Genomic DNA, 20,672 nt, shown 5'->3' on the forward strand with positions numbered 1-20,672 from the left:
GCATCTCTGGAGACCAGTTGCTTCCCAGATTGTCAGTGCAATGCTTAAGGTGACACTGTATACCCTGGGCACATTTTGAATAGGGAATCAATCGTCTCTCTCGTCCTCTCAACAGCTCCACTGGCTCCAGAAGTATCACCCCATCTCCTATCAACCCAAAGCAAGGCAGGTGATGTCTTTTTCCTGGGACCAGTACCCTACTGGGAACATTGTTTGGTCTACCAGGTTGTTCTGGGTATCATAAGGCTAATACAGATTACAGACTGAGCCACATCAAGGTCAGTGAATTTTTTCTTATAAAAGTTATATATTCCTGCCAAAGTAATTGGTTTCTGGAATGAAAACAGTTTCAAGAAATAACTGCTAAATATTTGCTCTCTTAACTTGAAAAAAATAAACTATACCTTTATTGAAAAAAAAAATCACAAGCTTAAAAAATTCACAACTAAAAGAATTTCTTTTTACTTTATTATTTTATTTATCTGATTTCCATTTCCATGGAAACAGAATAGAAATTGCTGCTAGAGGCCAGAAGCAGATTGGAAACTGTTTTTTTTTTTTTTTAACTTTGTTAGCTATCTGCTACGGGTGATAGACACTGCCAATGTGTTATAGGTTAAATAATAATCATCATCATAATAATGAAAAGAAAGGGCAAAAGAAAAAAAAAGACCTCTACAAGTCAATGGGCCAGAGTTTTTGGTTGCCAAAAACCTAAAGAATGATACATTTCTAAGGAATGGTACATTCAATAAATGATAATGTACAAAAATATACTCCTTTTCAGTAAAAGTCATTGAATATTTTGAATGTGTTTCTGCCAGAAACAAAGATGTAATGTTTCAAACAGATTTTAAGTTAATTTCTGTAACTGTCAATAACCTGAAAAATCAACTTGATTTTAATTGAAATCAAGTATGTAGAAATTGAGAAAAAAAAAGAAGAAAATAACAAAAAAGATAAAAAAAAAAGTTAATCCCAGAGCTCTCTTTGAGTCTCCCTGACACCTAACCCTAAAACAAACATACAGGGAAAACCTTATTTCACTGGGAACATACCTTGTAAGATTGACTCTGTTGTTCCAATGTAAGAAGTTTTTGATAGTGCTGGAAATCTTTTAGCCTCGGTTCTGTGTAGCCACCTGACAAAAGAAAGTAGAATCTCACTCTTATCTGTGTAGGATAATACACTTCTGAAAATATCTGATAACATTCTGTTTACTCCTGTGTTCACCAACCATTCATTATACCACTGAAAAGATACCAGAATTTATGCTTACTAGTAAATAATAAACACTGAGCCTACTGGTGAGAGAATGTTAACTTGTTAATGGAAGTATATAAAGATCTTAAGGGTTATATGTATTTTTAAACATTTTATTTGAGAAATTGTGTCTCTCAATTAGTTGAGATTTAAATATATGATAATTCTGCCTTTTGAAGTTCTCAATGATGCATTCAGGAAAAAAAAACTTTCATGAAAATTTATTTTAAATAAGAATTTTGCAAACTGTGTTGTAGTATCTATAATGAATCGAGAATACATTTGGAAATAAAGTTAAGGTTTACAAGATTTTTAAAATTTCCTTCTATCATTCAGCGATTAGATTCTCAAGGTATTAACTCCATCAATTATGTCTATAATCTACACATATTTATGCAATTCTGTTCAAATAAAGCATGTCTTTTCTCCTTATGGGTATTATTTTTATTCATCACTCATTATTTTTGGGGAATTCAGCTAAACAAATCTAATCACTAGTGTAATAATTATTTTTAAAAGTCACAAATGATGAAATTTTACTAATTTTCTACTCTTCCTCAATTTTCTCCTTTTCTTTTCTGACCCAAAGGTATCACGTATCTATTTATGTAATTATTTAACATTTTTATTCTGCAGCTGGTATATCTTTTCCACATTTAATTTCATTTCTGTGTTTGTCTTGAAGTGTGAAGTTCTAAAGACAGAGATTGTGCCAAAATAAGTCTTTCTCATAACCCTTAAGCAGGGGGTCATGTGAATTTATATACTGAAGCTATAGTATTTATTGTTACACTTTAATAGATGAGGCTATCAGATTTTTTAGTCCTTTTGAGTCTTATGTCTTCATTTTTCTCTCCCTAGATTAGAAAATCTCTCATTTATTTTTTAACCAGCTTTTAAAAATCTTAGAATCCCATAGTGGGAAGAGAGAGTTACAATAACTGAAATCCAGGAAACTGAGATTCAATCAGGTACATTGACATAACAAGGACTATTAATCCTAGGATATTTTTAAATTGTAAATTAAGTCAATACAGAAGATTCTTTACTCTTATACTTCAGTGTGTGTATATATAATAGACTACAATCACAGGTACAATTAGAGTGATTGAGTACGCGAGTTAACATTTGATTACTTCTTCATTATTTAATCCTAAAATGAGACTAAACTCTGGATTCAGTTGCAGCTCCTAGACATTGCCTTTGTATTTCAGTCAAAAAGCCACAGTTCATCAGCATTTAATGTCAGGAATGACCTCACCTGTTACCTATAATGTTATGCTTTCATGGTTTCTATTATAAGTATTAGGAAAATGCAGTCAAGAATGACCTTTGAAATATACCAGTGGTTTGACATTAAGCAGACATAAAGTGTACATTACTGCTTACTAAATCTATTTATGATTTATTTACTTGAAATCTATGGCTTAGTAACTCTGAAAGTAAGTGCTTTGGACTGCAATAAGTTGATGTTGTGTGTATTTGTATGTGTGTCATATTCACTTAAATGGATTTTACAACCCTAAACATCTCACTCTCAAACAGTGTATTTTTCTTATTGAAAATTGCTGATACAAATCATATTAGCCATCTTAGTCCCTTCAGGTTGCATTCCAGGAATATTGCTAGAGATACTTAAGTGCTGCTCTAGTGTGCTATTATAATTCACATCAATCAGTTTAACTTTATTTTTTTAAACTTCAAAAAGCGTTCTGCTTGGGAATATGTAGTTCCTTTACAAAGCAGAAGCTTCTGAAGTTCGGGCCACTGAAGTTTCATATTCTCACATGGTAAACTCAAAAATATTATGAAAATAATAAACCATAGAAATGTATTTAGAGGAGTTGGCTCAGCCTGAAAATCCTTAACATTTAACCCAGGTTCTCTATTCCCAGATGCTCACGTCTTAAAACACAAAAGCTTGGTCTTATCATGATGAATTCCTATCATGGTACTTCTACCCTGTATTTTGCCTTAATACATGGCTCATATTCTCAATTAAAGGAGATACTGGAAAAAGTGAGAGAGAGAAAGAAAGCAAAAGGGAGATTTTTTTCCCCTAGCTTTTATGGTCCTTAGGTACTTCATGTAAATTTAACTCCTTGGTTTCTATCTGGTCAGTATTATAGTGGCTTTCTACTTATTCAAACAAATTAAATTGGGGAAGAAAAATTTACTAAAATTTTTCTACATTTAGTTTTGGAAACAGGATTGTGATTCATGTACAAATTCTAACTTAAAATTATATCACTGTGTATCAGGAAAAACTAGATTAACATAGTTTCATATACACTCTATTCTATGAATTCATTCTATTATTAATTCCAGATATATTTGATAACCTATGTGTCGAAAACTGTTCCAGTTAGTAGGCCAGAAAGACCAGGTTTCTACCCTCAAAGTGCTTACATTCTAGTAGAGAAGACAGACAATACACAAACATGTTTATCATAAAATTGCAAATTATGAGTGCTATCAAAGGATAATGAGGTCAGATAAAGGGTAAGGGGAATGCTGAAGGAATGTGAGTCTAAGAAAAATCACCATTTGAGGATGACCTGAAAGAAGTGACAAAAGAAGCCATGTAAATATCTGAAGGAAGAACGTTCCACACAAAAAATCAAATTAAAAGACTAAATAAAAAATCAAATACCATAAATCAAAACCAAGCTTCTGTCTGAGGCACCTAGGAATGGAATTGCTGGATCACATGGTAGTTATACTTTTAATTTTTTAAAGAACCTCTGTACTGTTTTCCACAGTGGCTGCACCATTTTATATTCGCAACTACAGGATCCAAGGGTTCTAATTTCTCCATATGTTCACAAATACTTGCTATCTTTTGTTTTTTGGATAATAGCCATTCTAACAGTTTTAAAGTGGTATTAGGGTTTTGGTTTGCATTTCTCTGATACCTGTTCTCCATTTGAGTATCTTCTTTGGAGAAATATCTATTCAAATCCTTTACCCATTTTTAAATTAGTTTTTATTGTTGTTGCTATTGAGTTGCAGGAATTCCTTACAAAGTTTCCAAATTAACCCTTTATCAGATAAGTGCTTTGCAAGTATGTTCTCTTTTCACTCTGTTGATTATTTCCTTTGCTGTGCAGAAGATTTTTTAGTTTAACATAGTCCCATTTGTCTATTTTTCACTTTTGTTGCCTGGGCTTTTGGTGTCACCAGCAAAGCTTCTTAAAAAAAAAAAAAAAAAAAAAAAAGTAGCAAGGGGAGAAATCTTTTGGAGGTAACTGATGAGTTTATTACTTTATGTGGATGGCATCACAGGAATATGCATGTCAAAACTCTTCAAAATATATTAAATATATGCAATGTCTGTGTATCAAGCATACTTTAATAAATCAGAAAAGTTAGCATCACCTATGAGCAAGTTTCTATAAATATTATAAATATAAAACCAATATTTTTATAATTATAACATAATTATAATAACATTTGCACATGGTTCTTAAATTCACTTGGGGATGAACTGGTAGATATAACTAGAAGACAGTATCAGGGTGGATGTGATAAATGCCATAACAGAAAAAAAAAATAATACACAGCAAGTGACAGGAGTTTGGAGAATGGAGAGACATCTTTTGAGATTTACAAGGGCAAGTGTTACAGAGGAGTTTGCATCTACTCATATACAATGGGTAGGCTTTTAATTGTTTGAGTAATCAACCTCTCAGGCCTGTAAAAGGAAGGCATTAGAAGGAAATAATTGCTTCAGAAAACTTTAGGACTGTAGGAAAAGTGAAGACAGCAGTAAGTGTTGTTTTGTTGGAGCAGAGGGCTCGCATGTATCGACTCGTAGCTGAAGCTAAAACTGAAGAGGTGTGCTGAGGTCATAATGTAAAAACCCTACCACGCTCGTTGAAATTAAGCAGACATTAGAAGAATGGTTTTGAAAAGTATGTAGCAGCATGAAAATGCATTTTTTATAATGTTGCATGGAAAAAACCAAGCATTTAAATTTTTATCTGTATCTTGAAGGTAGCTAGTCAAATATAAAAGGAAACAGATTGGCAGTTTTATAACAAAAAGTTGTACTGGGATGACATTAAAAGCTTATTTTTCATTTCTCTATTTTATACATATTCCATGTCAGTAACATCAATTAGTCCACAATAATATATGTTAAGTATATGAGTCTAAAAAAATGGGATTGAAAAAGAAAGGAAATAAGGAAGAATTAAAAAGACCAAGAATAACTAAGTCATTTCTTCAACATTCACATTGAATACCTACTAAACATTAGAGACTGCGTTAGATACTAGCAATACAAAAATCACATGCAGATAGCCCTACTCGCAAATGACTTACCTTCCCGTGAGAGAGGCAAACAAGAAAGCCGAGGTTGCTTCTTGCGATAAGAGCTGGGTTTGCAGGAAACCCAGTTTGTTCTGGAAGCAGGAAGCGGAGAGGAGTGGCCAAGAAGCTACATTAGGGTTTAACCAGAATGTCACAAATGCTGAGGCTCATGAGAATCACCTGGGAGCTTGTTAAGGCTCATCCTGATTCAGTACATGTGTGTCCTCTGGTTCTATTTCTATTAAACTGACAAGTGATACCATTCTTCCATCTATGAGTAGCACTAAGGTAAAGGAAAGTGGTTCTAGACGATATAATGGCTGAATGTTCTGATGAGATTTGAAGAACTAAATAGAATTAGTTAAATAAAAAGGAGGGGTCAATTAGGTTTTCCAGTATCTCCATTTCTGGATTTAAAGTTGTTATATATACATATAAACTAGTAAAAATCTGGGCATAATGAAAGGACATGTCTCCATAGGAGAAACACCTAGAAGATGTTAATATGTGATCCAAGAGTTTAGAAAGGCCCAAATCTAAAATCAAGATAACCTAGAAATAGCCCAGTAATGACAGAACTGGCAGGCAATTCTAATTTGGTAGATGGAAGTCTGGTGAATCTTAATTTACATGTTTGGAGGAGCACTGTGTAAAAAGAAAAAGTTTTATCCTCCGGTAAAGTAATTATCACTCAATTACTGTAATCTGGGGCAATTTTAAACAATAGCAATACCCTAGCCCCACCTTGAATCAATTGAGTGTGGCTCTTGGATTGGGCCCAGGCATCAATAGTCTTAAATACTCCTCAGATGATTTCAATGTATAACCAGGGCTGAGAAGCAATGATTAGAGGTGAAAAGAATAAAGAAGTTGAGGCTGGCAGTACTGAATAAAAACACCAACCAAGGGAAGGAGGACCTGAACACGTGAAGTTATATAGATCAAGCTCTCAGGCCTGTGAAAGAAAAATTGCACTGTACAGGTTACATAAGCAAGGAAGACTTTATTCAAAACTATTGCAATAGAGAAGGGAAATTAAATTCAACTCTGCTGAAACAAAATATCAGAGTGGTTTTAAGTGCTGGGGTGAGCTAGTGGAAAAGTACTGAAAGACGTTAGTGGGGCAGGTTGGTCAATGTGATTAGGTCAGCTGTGTTTGCTAAATGGCACTTATCCAAGCTAGGCTCCTACCCTTCCAAGAGGCTGAGAGAAAAGGGTTCTATCTTTGTTGATGATTATATTTCATGGAAATAGTCCCCAGAAGCTTGATAAGGATATTCCTGGGCTGCAGAAGATTTACATCTCAGTTGAGCAGAGAAAGGTTCAAGTTTTTTTAAATAAATGTTCCAAGAAAAGGGAGGTCAGGGGCCTACAGCCAGGAAGAAGTCTGTCAAAAGTTCAGTCAAGCTGGTGGGTTGAGGCCTTTCTGGTCGCCCTCCTCGTTGGAATCAGACATCAGACCATGCTCACCCTTGTCCAGTTCTATGTGACTATAGTTTTGGTTGAAATTTGGCTTCTTGTGGACCCCTGCTTAGAAGGAAAGCACTGGACCGTTCTAGAATTTCATGCCATAGGACAGTGTTATTTTCTCAAAGTGAGTTATAAATTCCTGGGGAAAAAAAAGGTCTAACCTGATTGTCTAAAATCATGAAGTTCATCGATTTATCAGTGCGCATCACTCTTGTTTATCACTGTTTTAGCCTTTCAATTTGAGAAATTCACATTTATCACCTTTCTAAGATGCAAGAACAACAAAATACTATTAAGGCACACCTTACCAATCAGCACCTTGTGAACTCGCATGGGTTAAGTGATCTACAACATAGCAACACAGCATACACATCACAGTAAAGAGACAGAGCTCCTGGAGTCAACGATGGCCAGTCTTTTTCCTCCTGCGTTGTAAGACATAATTCAGTTAGCAATGAAAAAAGCCGCTGGAGAGTTGTCAGTCATTAGCATCATCTTTATTTAATAAATGAGATACACGTGTTAAACTTACCCAAGTCACAGGGAATAGGTACAAGTTGCTTATTTTAAACCCTAGTATTCTGCATTGTTTGCTTATTTTGTTTCAAGATGCCATTCTATTTTTCCAGCTGCTTGCCCCGTAAGGCAGCCTTAGAAGCATTTCTTTCTATTCTACAGAACCAGTGAATCCTGTACTTTCAGTCTACCTTTCAAACCACTGTGTTGTTCCTCCCTATTATTTATACCATGTTCCCAAGGCATAGTACATCCTTACTGTTATCTTGCCTCATAATTGTGTTACTGTTGATTCTAGCTGTCAGCCGAGGGAGGCTGAAGAGGGATTCGAGGCGGCGAGCTGCCCAACTGGAAGAAGGTGCGAGGAGCCAACATAATATGCGAGGAGTCGACATGGAGCAAAACAGCACTTTAGTGCAGTACAAGCGGGTGGCGCGTGCAGGTGTACACAGTTGTCCTTTTACAATGCCCGTGATGCGTATTGTTCATAATGCTGGCTCATGCTATTGGCGCATACGTATTGTTCATAATGTTGACTCATGCTACTAGTGCATGCATACATTTATCTCTTACTTTATACACGTGCAAGTTATTGTGAACTTTGACCTGGGTCCCACGACCTACTCACTTAAGACTGACGACACTAGCCCTACACTTCTCTAACTACCCCTCTCTCTTAGTCCATTTCTGCTCTGCCTTGTAGAATTATTTTATCTCTATCATTTATTTTGACGCCCGGATTTCTACAGGTAATTTACCTGACAGATGTATGTAGGCCACTTCTCTCCTGGTTGAATGAAGTAGAAGATGACTACAAATTGCAACCCTAGGTCACTCCATGAATATTGACTTTTAATTTTTACAAAAATCTCCTCTTTGGTACCCAGTATACAGTTTTTATGTCCTCATTTTTGTTGTGTACATATCACCAATAAAATTTACCTTACAGATGGACTTAAGCAACCGGTTCAGTTTTCTTCTCAGACTCTCATTTTCATACTTCCCATTCTAAAATAGGTTTTTGACTGTATTAGGGAAAGATTTTCATTGCATAAGGTGACCTGGTTTTTCAGTACATTTTCTTCCTTGCTCCCTGAAATTCTGGACTGTGGACTCTTGGGAAGAGAAGTGGTTTAGCTATTGGGACTGAAGACATTTAAACAAACATGCTGTAATGTTTTGACCTTCTGGTCCCTGGTTTGAAGTGGGTATTACAAACAAGGGACTGTATTTACCATTTCTCTAAGAGTAAGTTCTTGTTCTTGTTGACACTAGGATAGGATGTAGTGGTTATACTTCAAGAGAATTGTGTTCCCAACTGCAAAGCTTTGGGGAAACTGATCATTGAGAGATTATTTTTGTGTGGTTTTTAGTAGGATGGATTTATAGGAAAACTGCTCAAATCAAAATCAAGAAGAATTTAGGATATTATAAAAAATACAGATTATATATGTATAATATATATTAGGTATTCATTAAAGCAAGTGGACTAAGTTATCTAGAAGTCCATATGGCATTTTTTATTTACAAGTTTAAATATGCTATCATTTTATACCACAGTTACATGACTGACCTGCACTCAACAAACCACATTTGAGTTTTCTAGGAGTGAGGATGAGCCGACTAAACTATCCATATTCTTACCCTGACCCTCTATTAACCCACATGAAACTCTAAGTAGACAGAGCTGGCTTGGGTATTGTCACTGGGGGTGATATTGGTAGAAAATACATGTAAAGTTAAAAGAGAAATAAAACTGTGAATTAATGAGAATTATACCCTGAGAAGGAATTAAAATGAGAAGCTGTCCTTTACTTGTGGAAACCAATAATCAGGCCAATGGAGAGCAATAAGAAGTGAAAGCAGTCCTCCCAGAATAGCCAGTGCAACCGCTTTGTAAGTTAACTGTTATTAAAGCGTTATTTAGGCTTCCACTGAGAGGAAGGCAGAATTACCATCAGTGCAGGACACACGGTGATTTTATTTGATTTCTTCACAAAACATGGGAGGTTTGTTTGTTCAGCACTACTGCAAATTTTCAGTGCAAATTTACAGTGTTAAATATATATGCCCCCTTTTTCAGCATTAAATAGAATGTAGGCTAGCTTTTAAAATCAGATACAACCAGGGTTTAAGCGCTGGCTTTCCTTAATTATTATTAGGCATCATATTTACTAGGTGTACTAAAGGCATGAGAGCTTATTGGGTGATAAGCCATTCCTGTGACACGCGGCAGAAGAACTCTGCAGTGATGGGAAAGTGGCGTCACTGAGCTAGTGACTAGAGACGTCAGAGAAGGAAGTATCTGGCTGAGAGCGATGGTAGGGACGATACTACCTGTGGAATAAACGGAAACTACTTGATCCAAATCAGACTGAACACTGAATCTTGCTCTCATTAGTAACATGCTGTACCTGAGTTTAAATACGAACAGGTTGATTTCATTCACAGTCAATGGGCTCTAAATAGGTACAGAGCCTTTCAAAGATTTACACCCATAGGTGTCACTGTGTTTGCCTAACAGCAACATGACTAGGCTGTTGAGAAAATAGTTAGCAGCATAAATGAAATAATTAGTATCTCATTTCAATCACTTTCCTCACAGCCAACACTTCGGCATGGAAAAGCAGAGGAGACAAATCTGAATTTCAAACTGGAAATAACTGGAAGAAGCAAAAAGCTCCAAGACTCTGGGCCAACAGGGATTAAAATCAGAGACAGCCGAGAGGATCACAGCGTCCATGCGAACTGTGTCAGGAAAGAGCAGAAGCCCAGCGGTGCCAGCGGGCCAGACAGCTGGTGTGTGGGAGAGCACAGCGAGAGAGCCACGTGGATAATCACAGAGGCCCCTTCCCAGGGCCCTTGGCTTTCACTGCAAACCTGGCTGCAGCTAAAGGCTCTGGAGAGTGGATCTACGTGCGCCTAGGCTTGGGTTTGTGTGTGAGAGTGTGTATGTACCAAAAGCAGCAAATAGGCCACTTATTGGGTCATTTCAATATGCTTTCCTGTCACACTCTAAGTTAAAAAATAAGGAAGGCTCTTCACAGGTAGCAATAAAGAGCTTGAAAATGACTTAACAACCAACAAGTATTTCTTAGTGAAGACTTAAACAAAAATCAAGGTTCAGGTGACATGATCTTTAATCTGTTAGGACCTCGATCAGAGAGGCTGGGGTTGGTTGAGGATGGTAATCTGGGGCAGTTTATACTGCATGATACTGAAGTCATCTGTGTAAACCTAGCTCACATCACATGGAAGATGGTTTCCAGACCCTGGAGATCAGTTATAGAAAGAGGAGGTACATGCGGCGGCGATGGGGTAGGAGAGGGGGCAAGGGGATATAGGATAATGAGACCTGCCGTTGTCTGAATTTGGCTTTTTTGCTTAATGTAGATATGCAGTGGAGAAAAAGGAAATGACACCAGCTTCACTTTTAGCTAAAGTGTTTCATTGTAGCTATAAATTAAATGCAGAGCCAAGACAAAATTGGAAATCACTGACTTAAAAATTGGAAAGGTGAGATATGGTAAGAAGATAGGCAATATCATTGAGTCAGGTGGATTAAATTCAATGCAATTTCCTTTTTCTCTGTAGTTTTCCTTATGCCATCCTGACAGTGCATGCCCTCTCAGGCCAAAGAACTTCACAGGAAGGATTTTAAAGTTTATAATATAAAAAGTGCTCTACAGTGTTTTATAAGAGCCAAGCTTTTGTGATAAAAATAACAAGCAGTGTTTTTACATGACACTGGTAGAATATACCTCTATTCCCTCACCTATATACTAATGATGATACAGACTTTATAGAGTCAGCATGAGAATTAGATGAGAATATATATGTATAATATATAAATATATAATTTTGAACAATGTCTGTCAGGCCCATATTAAGAACTCAGAAGAAGTAAATATCCTGCTAAACTATAAGTCTACAAAGGGGTTGCTGACTACTTTATTGCAAGTGCCAAAAGTTAGTGCTCACTAATTATGTATTAATTTATTAATTATTAAATTGAGGACAGGTCTAGAAATTATGAGATTGAGGTTTCCAAATGTTTTATTCTTCTTAATTACTGTATTGTTTTTAATTTGAGAAATAAGAATAATAGTAATGGTACAATTTCCTATTTAATTAAAAAATACTTCAGTGATCATTTAAATAACTTTATATATCCAATTTTAGAAGGATATGATATAAAATAATGCAAAAGAATTCTTTATAATACAGAGCTATTTTTATCAAGTACTCAAATTTTTCTCTTTGCACAAAAATAACAAAGAATTAACACTTCTTTTATAGTCAGTAAAGAGCAAACTACAAACTTGCTTACAATTTCATGTTTTGATTGTAATATTGGACATTATGGTGGAAAATTACTGAAGGTATCTATAAATCATATAAAGCAAAACTATTTTAATTATTTAATTTTGTCAGTATTTACATGATTTTTTTATTATCACTTGCTATATTTCAATAATTTTAGGTAGTATCTATAGTATTTTGTCTAAATAAAACTGGTAGAAATAATTCAATTCTCTGGTGGAATATTTCAAGTCAAATGAAATAAATTATTTTACGTTAAAACTGAGTATTTAATCAACTATAAGAAGTTATGCTTCTTTTGTAGATGCATATATCACTTGAGTATTACACAACTATTTATTAGTCTATTCCATTTTAGTCATATGGTAAAAATTAATAATTTTGAGAAATTAACATGTTTAATGGAAGTGTTATCTACCAGACAGTATAAGAGAACAGGTATGAAGTTACCTCTTCTATCAAAAAAAAAAAAAAAAAGCTGGATAAATGAATAAAGCAATTGTTTTCAGGCACTGAACAATAGGCAAACTGAGACTGCACTCTCTGCAAAAGGGAAAGCCACAAGCTGAGGCACACAATCCCTGCATCTTTGTATCTTAGGACAAGCTTCTAATTTTTTGCAGAGAACCTGGGCCCAAGAAAAGTACTATGATACCTCTGAGCTGAAAAAGCAGACTATAGTGTGGAGGATTTGAAGCAGTTGGAATTTAAGACATGTGAGGTCACGGTACTAGACAAGGGGAGCTGAGAGAGCTGGACTGTGAAGAGTTTATCTTTGAGTTCCTAACTGAAAGCTAGGCTGCACATGCACCTGGGAGGGACTCAGCTATTACAAGGAGAAGAACTGAAGAGAAACACTGAGATATGAGCATTCTGGGAGATGTTAGAGTTCTGTTCTGGAAAAAGTACAGAATGAACACCCCAGGCAATAGAAAGATTATCCATTAGGACTAAAGACCATTCCATCTAGTAAGGTCTAATCTAGATCTGCCATTAAAAAAATCCTAAAAGCAAATCTAGCAAGACCCACAGGGAAGATAGATTTGAAGGTGTGTTTTTATTATAAAGCTAGAGGGGCTTGATTAACAACATGTATTTTCTAAAGCTCCACCCAAATAATGTATTGAAAATAAGCCCACACAAGTGTAAGATAATCAACCAATAATAGGAATACTTACATAGGCAAAAAAGGCAACACTCTCTAAAAATAGATAACAAACCATGGTTTATGTAACATATTATTGACAGTATCAAGTTTACAGCCCCCCCAAATTACTAGATGTCCAAAATAAGAAAAAAGAAAAAAAAAAAAACTGTGATCCATGAACAAGCAAACAGCAGAAACTGACTTTAAAGCAATCTCAATATCAGATTTAGCAAACAAAAGCTTTAAAATATATTGAGGGAAAAATATGTTGAAAAACTCAAAGGAAAATGTGAACTTAATGAGTAAACAAAGCAGTTCAGCAAAGAAATGGGATCTATAGAAAAGGGCCAAGTGCAAATTTGAGAACAGTAACTGAAATTAAAATGTCAGTGGATGGGCTTAACATTAATATTGCAAGAAGAAGGAAAGGTTGATAAATTAAAGATAATCTACTAGAAACAATCCAATTGGAAAAACAAAGGGAAACAAAGATAAAATAAAAATTTAAAGAGTCTAAGGAATCTATAGAACAACACTAAAAATTTGACCTTTGTATAATTGTCTCTGAAGGAGAAGAGAGTTAAATATGGGGCAGAAAAATGTTTGAAGAAATAATGGCCAAAGTTTTCCAAATTTGATGAAGAACGTCAACTTACAGATTCAAAATGCTTAATCAATGTTGAGCAAGGTAAATACAAAGAAACTTACATCCAGACACATCATATTCAACTGCTAAAATCGGAAGCAAAGTTACAAGAAAGTTCTAACAGCAACTATGAAGGAAAAAAAAACTAAAGAAAAAATTAACACTTCATCATATATCATATTCAATAGAAGACAAAAGGATATGGGAGAATATCTTTAAAGTACTGAAAAAAAAATCCTGTCAATACAGAATTATATATCCAGTGGAAATAGGGTAAAATAAGAACTTTTTCAGATAAATGAATAATGAAATGCGTCACTACTCTGGGTCTCACCTACTTCAAAATATGAAGGATTTTCTTCAGACTGAAAGAAAATGATATTAAATGGAAACTCAGGTTTATCGGACTGGAAGTGGCAAAAAAAAGTTTGTAAATATAAAAGTCCATGGTTCTATTATCAAAAAGACAAGAAATAACAAGTGTTGGTGAGAACATGGAGGAAAGGGAACACTTGTGCAATGTTGGTGGGAATGTAATTGGTGCAGCCAATACAGAAAACAGTATGGAGGTTTCTCAAAAAATTAAAAATAGAATTATCATATAATTTAGCTATTTTACTTACGGATATTTACCCGCTCCCACAAAAAAAAAGAAAAGAAAAAACTGACTTGAAGAGTTATATGCACTTCCATGTTCACAGGAGCATTATTCACAATAGCCAAGATATGGAAACAACCTAAGTGCACATTAACCCATTAACCAATGAATGCATAAAGATGTGGTACACATATACACTGGAATATTTTAGACATAAAAAGAATAAAACCTTGCCATTTGTGACAAAATGAATATACCTTGAAGGCACTGTGTTAAGTGAAATGAGTCAGACAAGAAAGAGAAATATTATATGATCTCACTTATATGCAGAATCCAAGAAAACAAAAAACAAAAAACAACAATAAAACAAGCTCATACATATAGAGAACAGATTGGTGGTTGCCAAAAGCAGGGAGTGAGAAAAATGAGTGAAGGGGGTCTAAAGGTACAAACTTTGAGTTACAAGTTAAATAAGTCATGGAGATGTAATATACAGCACAGTGACTAGTTAATAGTGCTGTATTGCATATTTGAAAGTTAGCTAAGAAAGCAAATCTTAAAAGTTGCCATTACAAGAAAAAATTGTGTAACTATATATGGCGATGGATGTTAATTAGACATGGTGGAGATAATTTTCCATCATACATAAATATCAAATCATTATATTGTATACCTGAAACTAATATATTTTTATATATTAATTATACCTCAATGATAAATATAAAAAGCCTATGTTTTTTTTCTTTTTCTCTTAGACAGTTAAAATAAATTTGGCTGTTTAAAGGACAAAATGTAAATTTTATTATTTACATATTTCAATAATTTTATTGTGGCCACAATTTATACTTTTTTTCCTTTAATCAGCCAGTTTTCTCATAAGGCTAAATACATAACAACAGCACAAAAGATAAGGCACAGAATAAACAGAATTAACACTTGTGTTAACTTGTTACATTTGTTATACACACTATCAATCAGCTTAACCCAACTGACATTACAGTCTACTATACCCAACAGTTGAGGACTACACATTCTTTTCACTGCTACATGGAAGATTCACCACTGTATGCTGGACCATACAAATCTTCAAAGACAATATATCTTACAGAGTATATTATCTAAAAATTATAAATTTAAACTAAAAAATCAAGGAAATCCCCAAATATTTTCAAATTGACTAATACATTTCTAAATACTTCATGGTCAAATAAGAAACCATAAAGGGAATTCAAAAATATATTTTGAACTGAAAGAAAGTTGAAACACAAGATACCAACTGTGTGAGATAAAGCTAAAAAAATCAGGAAAAAGACAAAGATTTCTGCACTTGACAATTTTAATAATGTTGTATTGAAGTCTTTAGCTGAGGCCATAAGGCAAGCAAAGAAATAATAGTCAAATATTAGAAAGAAAGAAATGATGTTCTCTCTATTGGCAGAATAAATGATAGTTTTTATATAAAATCCTAAAAAATAAAAATTATTAGAATAGGTAAATTTAGCAAGGACTTAGGATACCAAGTTGATGTAAAAAATAATTTGCATATTTTAAAGTACTATCAAAGAAATGTTGGGAAGTTAGTTTAAAATGCCATGAAAACATGAGCTACTTAGAACTAAATCTGGTTGAAGGTGTATAAAAAACTCTATGTTGAAAAATACAAAATATTGCTGAAAGTCAGTGATATTGAAATAAGTAGGTGTAATACAAAATACATTTAGTGGAAATACAGCATTAAGAAAAACTGAGCTGAGGCGTTCACAACACAATATTAAATTTTATTATAAAGCTACAATAATCAAGAGGGTATTGTCATAAGTATAGGATTATATGTCAATAGTAAATAAAGAGGGACAAGAAATATTTCTACATATGTGGTCAATTGATTTTCTACAAATATTCCAAGGTAAATCCATGAGGAAAGGACAGTCTCTTAAACAAATGGGTGCTGGGTCAAGTGAATATTGCTAAGAAAATTACACCTCAAATTTTGACCTCACACCTTCTGCAGAATCTAATTCAAAATGAAACATTATTTAAATGAAATCTATGAAAACTATAAAATATTGATGAAGGAAATTGAAGATAATATAAAGAAGTGGAAAGATATTCGGTGTTCATGGATTTGAAAAATTAATATTGTTAAGATGTTCATACTACCCAAATCAGTCTACAGGTTGAATGCATTTCTTATCCAAATAACCAGGACATTTTTCACAGAACTAGAATAAATTATCCAAAAATTTATATGGAACCATAAAAGACCCCAAGCTGCCAAAGAAATCTTGAGAAAAAAGAACGAAGCTAGAGTTATCATGCTTTTTGACTTCAGACTATATTACAAAGTTATACTAATCAAACAGTATGGTGCTGACATCAAGAACAAATACATAGATCCAAAACAGAATAGAAAGCCCAGAAATAAACTGACACATTTATGATCAATTAATCTAACTCAAAGGAAGAAAGAATATACATTGGAGAAAAGACAGATGCCTCTTCAGTAAGTGGTTTTGGGAAAACTGGACAGCTACATGTAATAGAACAACAGCGAACATTTTCCAACACCATAAATGGAAATGACTCAAAATCAATTAAAGACCTAAATGTAAGACCTGAAACCATAAGGTTTCTAGAAAAGAACATATGCAGAACACTTTTTGACATAAATCTTAGCAATTCTTTTTGGATCTGTCTCTTAAGGCAAAAGAAACAAAAGCAAAAATAAACAAATGGGACCTAATTAAACTTTAAAATGTTTATGCAGCAAAACAAAAAGATAACCTAATGAATGGGAGAAAATATTTGAAAATGATATGACTGATAAGGGGTTAACATCCAAAATATACAAACAGTTCATACAACTCAATATCAGAAAAGCAAACGACCCAATTTAAAAATGCACAGAAAACTTGAAGAGACGTTTTTCCAAAGAAGATGTACAGATGCCCATTAAGCACATGAAAAGATACCAAACATCCCAAATCATCAGAAAAACGCAAATTAAAACTACCATGAGATACCACCTCACACCTGTCAAAATGGCTATCATCAGAAAGTCTACAAATAACAAATGTTGGCAAGGATGTGGAGAAAAGGGAACTTTAGTACACTGCTGGTAGGAACGTAAAGTGGAGCAGCCACTGTGAAAACCAGTATGGTGGCTTCTCAAAAAACTAAAAATGGAACTACCATATGATCCAGCAATCCCACTCCTGGTATACATCCCAGGAAAATGAAAACACTAATTCAAAAAGATACATGCCTCCAATGTTCATAGAAGCATTATTTACCATAGCCAACATACAGAAGCAACCTAAGTATCCATCAACAGATGAATGGATAAAGAAGATGTGGTATATATACAATGAAATATGACTTGGCCATAAAACAAGAATGAAATTGTGCCACTTGTAACAATCTGAATGGAGCTAGAAGGTATTATGCTTAGTGAAATAAATCAGACAGAAAAAGACAAGTATTTTATGTTATCACTTATATGTGAAATCTAAAAAAGTAAAATAAACAAATTTATACAACAAAACAGAAATAGACTCACAGATACAGAAAACAAACTAGAGGCTATCAGTGGAGAGAGTGAATGAGGGAGGAGCAAGGTAGGGTAGGGGTTTCAGACATACAAACTACTATTTATAAAATAAATAAACAACTAGCTATATTGTATAGCACAGGGAAACAGCCATTATTTTGGAATAACTTTAAATGGCATATAAACTATAAAACTATTGTGAATCACTATGTTATACACCTGAAACTTATATATTATAAATCAATATACTTCAAAAAAATTTAAAAATCTAAAATCTAAAACATCAAGAAAAATACAAAAATTAACAACCTGAAAGTAGGCCCAGATTTGTAGGTAATAATCAAAACACAAGGAGTATAAAAGAGAAATTGATAAATTGGACTTTACAAATATTTAAATCTTTTTGTTTTTGAAAAGAAGACCCTTAAAAATTGAAAAGTAAAACACAAACTTGGAAAAACATTCCCAATATGTTTATCTGACAAAACTTTGTGTTTAAAATCTTTCTAGAAATCTTACGTTCCCATAATTTAAAAAAAAACCCACCCAAATAAGAAAAACAGACACAATGTTTAAATAATAACTTTCCCAAAGAAGATACATGATGACAAATAATCACATGAAAAGATTAGCTAATAGGGATATACACATTTAAACCACAATATGACATAAAGCAACATTTCACACACACTAGAAAGGCCAGAGTTAAGTAGGTTGACAATACCAAGTATTTCTGAGGATCTAGGGAAACTGAAATTCTCATATGTGGCTGGTGGAGGTACAAAAATATTCAAATCACTTTGAAAAGCAGTTTGACAGTTTTTTATAAAATTTAACACCCACTTACATTGACTCAGCAATTCCACGTAAAAGAAATTTTAAAAATGTACTTGTCTACAAAGATACTTATTTTCGCAACAGCTTTATTCATAATAACCCAAAGGAGGAAATAATCCAAATGTCCATCATGAAATGATAACATATTGTGGTTTATTCCCCACAATGAAACATTACTCATCAATAAAAAGGAACAAAATACTGTTACAGGCAACACCATCTATTAATCACACACTTAAAAAAAGCAGTTTTATGAGTAAAAGAGGCCAGCTTTCAAAGAGTACAGTACATATGGTATGATTCTACTTGTATGAAATTTACAAGAATCAAAATAATCTAAAATGATAGAATTAGATCAGTGTTTAGGACAGGGAATGGGGAGTATTAACTGCAAAAGGTGAATAATAAAAGTTTTGAGGTTGAGAGAAGCCTTGTGTCTTAGATGGGGTAGTTATTTTTATGTTGTATAAATCTGTCAGAAACTCATCAAATTTTGCACATATCATGAGTACATTTTCTTATAAGTAAATAAAGCTTGTTTGTAAATCAAGAAACATGCTATGTGTTTGCATTTGTATGATACATATCCTACACTGCCCCACGCACAAACTTTGGGTTTGCTTCTTACATACATATATTTTAATTTTACAACTTTAGTCTCATACCAGAAAGCCAATGTTCATTTAATAATTTTTTATTAAGGACCTGCTATGCACTCGGCTCCCTTCCAACTCTTCTACTCTTGGCAGTGTGTCAAGCAGGAAAAAGTCTGTTACCCACATTTACCAGTGAGCTATACCATAAACAAACAAAAGACATGATATAATGTCAGGCAATGATGAATTATGAGCCAAAAAGAAACTCAAGTTACAGCGACAGAGTGATGGGTGTGTGGTTTTAGACAGTGCACTCAGGAAAGCACTCCCTCATGAGGTGACGTCAGCTCAGAGACCTGACTGGGAGAGGCAGAGCCAGGCAGTATCTGGGGTAAGGGTGTTCCAGGTGAAGGGGAGGGCTTGTGCAAAAGACCTCACACTGCCAAGGCTTTTAGCATATGTGATGTTACAAACACGTTAAAAGCAAATAACACTCATATCAGCTTCCAGGGTAAGTTAGTGATGTTGAAGTAATTTCAGTTCATTTCAATATTAAAATCTTACAGTAGGAAAGTGCATCAACACCAGCATCAGTCTCTTCTGATTCATATCATTTGCAGCTATGAAGATCTCATTGATTTTTCATGTCAATACATTTGGATTAGGTGAATGTCATCCACATGAGAATTAGGGCCACGATAGAAAATGTCCTTGATTTTTTAGCTTTTAGAAAAATGTCTTCATAGAATATGTATGATTTTTTCCCTCTCTACTCTAAGAGCCTTGGGTATCTTGCTCTTTGAAGAATTACACAGTATTGTTTTTTCCTGATTGCTTCTTAATTCAATTAAAACACTGAGAAAGCGCCTAATATTTGTCAGTTTCTATGTTAGACACTTTACTTATAACAAGCCTCTAGGTGTGTATGTGTAGACACATACATATATAAACATACATACATACACATACATACACACATGCATATATTTTGTATAAATATCAATGTTATATTCATCTATATTTAAATATGTATATACATATATAATTTCACATATGCACCTATGATATATATTGCATAAACATATTTAATATATATCAAATATGTGTCTATACATGTATATAAAAGTTGGTATTTGTCAAATACATGTGTGTATATATGTATCATATACACGCCATTAGTCTATGTATATACACATACCATATATATTTTATAGATAAGAAAACAGAAGCTCAGAGATGTTAAATAATTTGCCTAAAGTGAAGGAAGAGTTGGTTCCAAGATCCACCTCCAAAATTTAGATTCATTTTATGCCAAAGACATAGATTTTCCTTCGGTACTGAAGGCTTACACAAAAGTAGGTAAACATAAGCTAGTGTCTAAATAGTAGGACCATCAGACCACTTACTACAGG

General features: G+C 33.9%; 1 long non-coding RNA gene across 1 annotated transcript in view; it reads right to left on the reverse strand.

Moving 5' to 3' along the window:
- LOC116662550 overlaps positions 1–20,672 on the reverse strand; it is a 62,850-nt gene that overhangs the window by 8,856 nt on the left and 33,322 nt on the right. Inside the window, exon 2 of the long non-coding RNA XR_004318526.1 lies at positions 1,059–1,141. This is a non-coding gene — a long non-coding RNA (uncharacterized LOC116662550). The remainder of the gene's footprint in view (positions 1–1,058; positions 1,142–20,672) is intronic.

This window comes from Camelus ferus, unplaced genomic scaffold (assembly GCF_009834535.1).
Source record: "Camelus ferus isolate YT-003-E unplaced genomic scaffold, BCGSAC_Cfer_1.0 contig322, whole genome shotgun sequence".
Taxonomy (NCBI): domain Eukaryota; kingdom Metazoa; phylum Chordata; class Mammalia; order Artiodactyla; family Camelidae; genus Camelus; species Camelus ferus.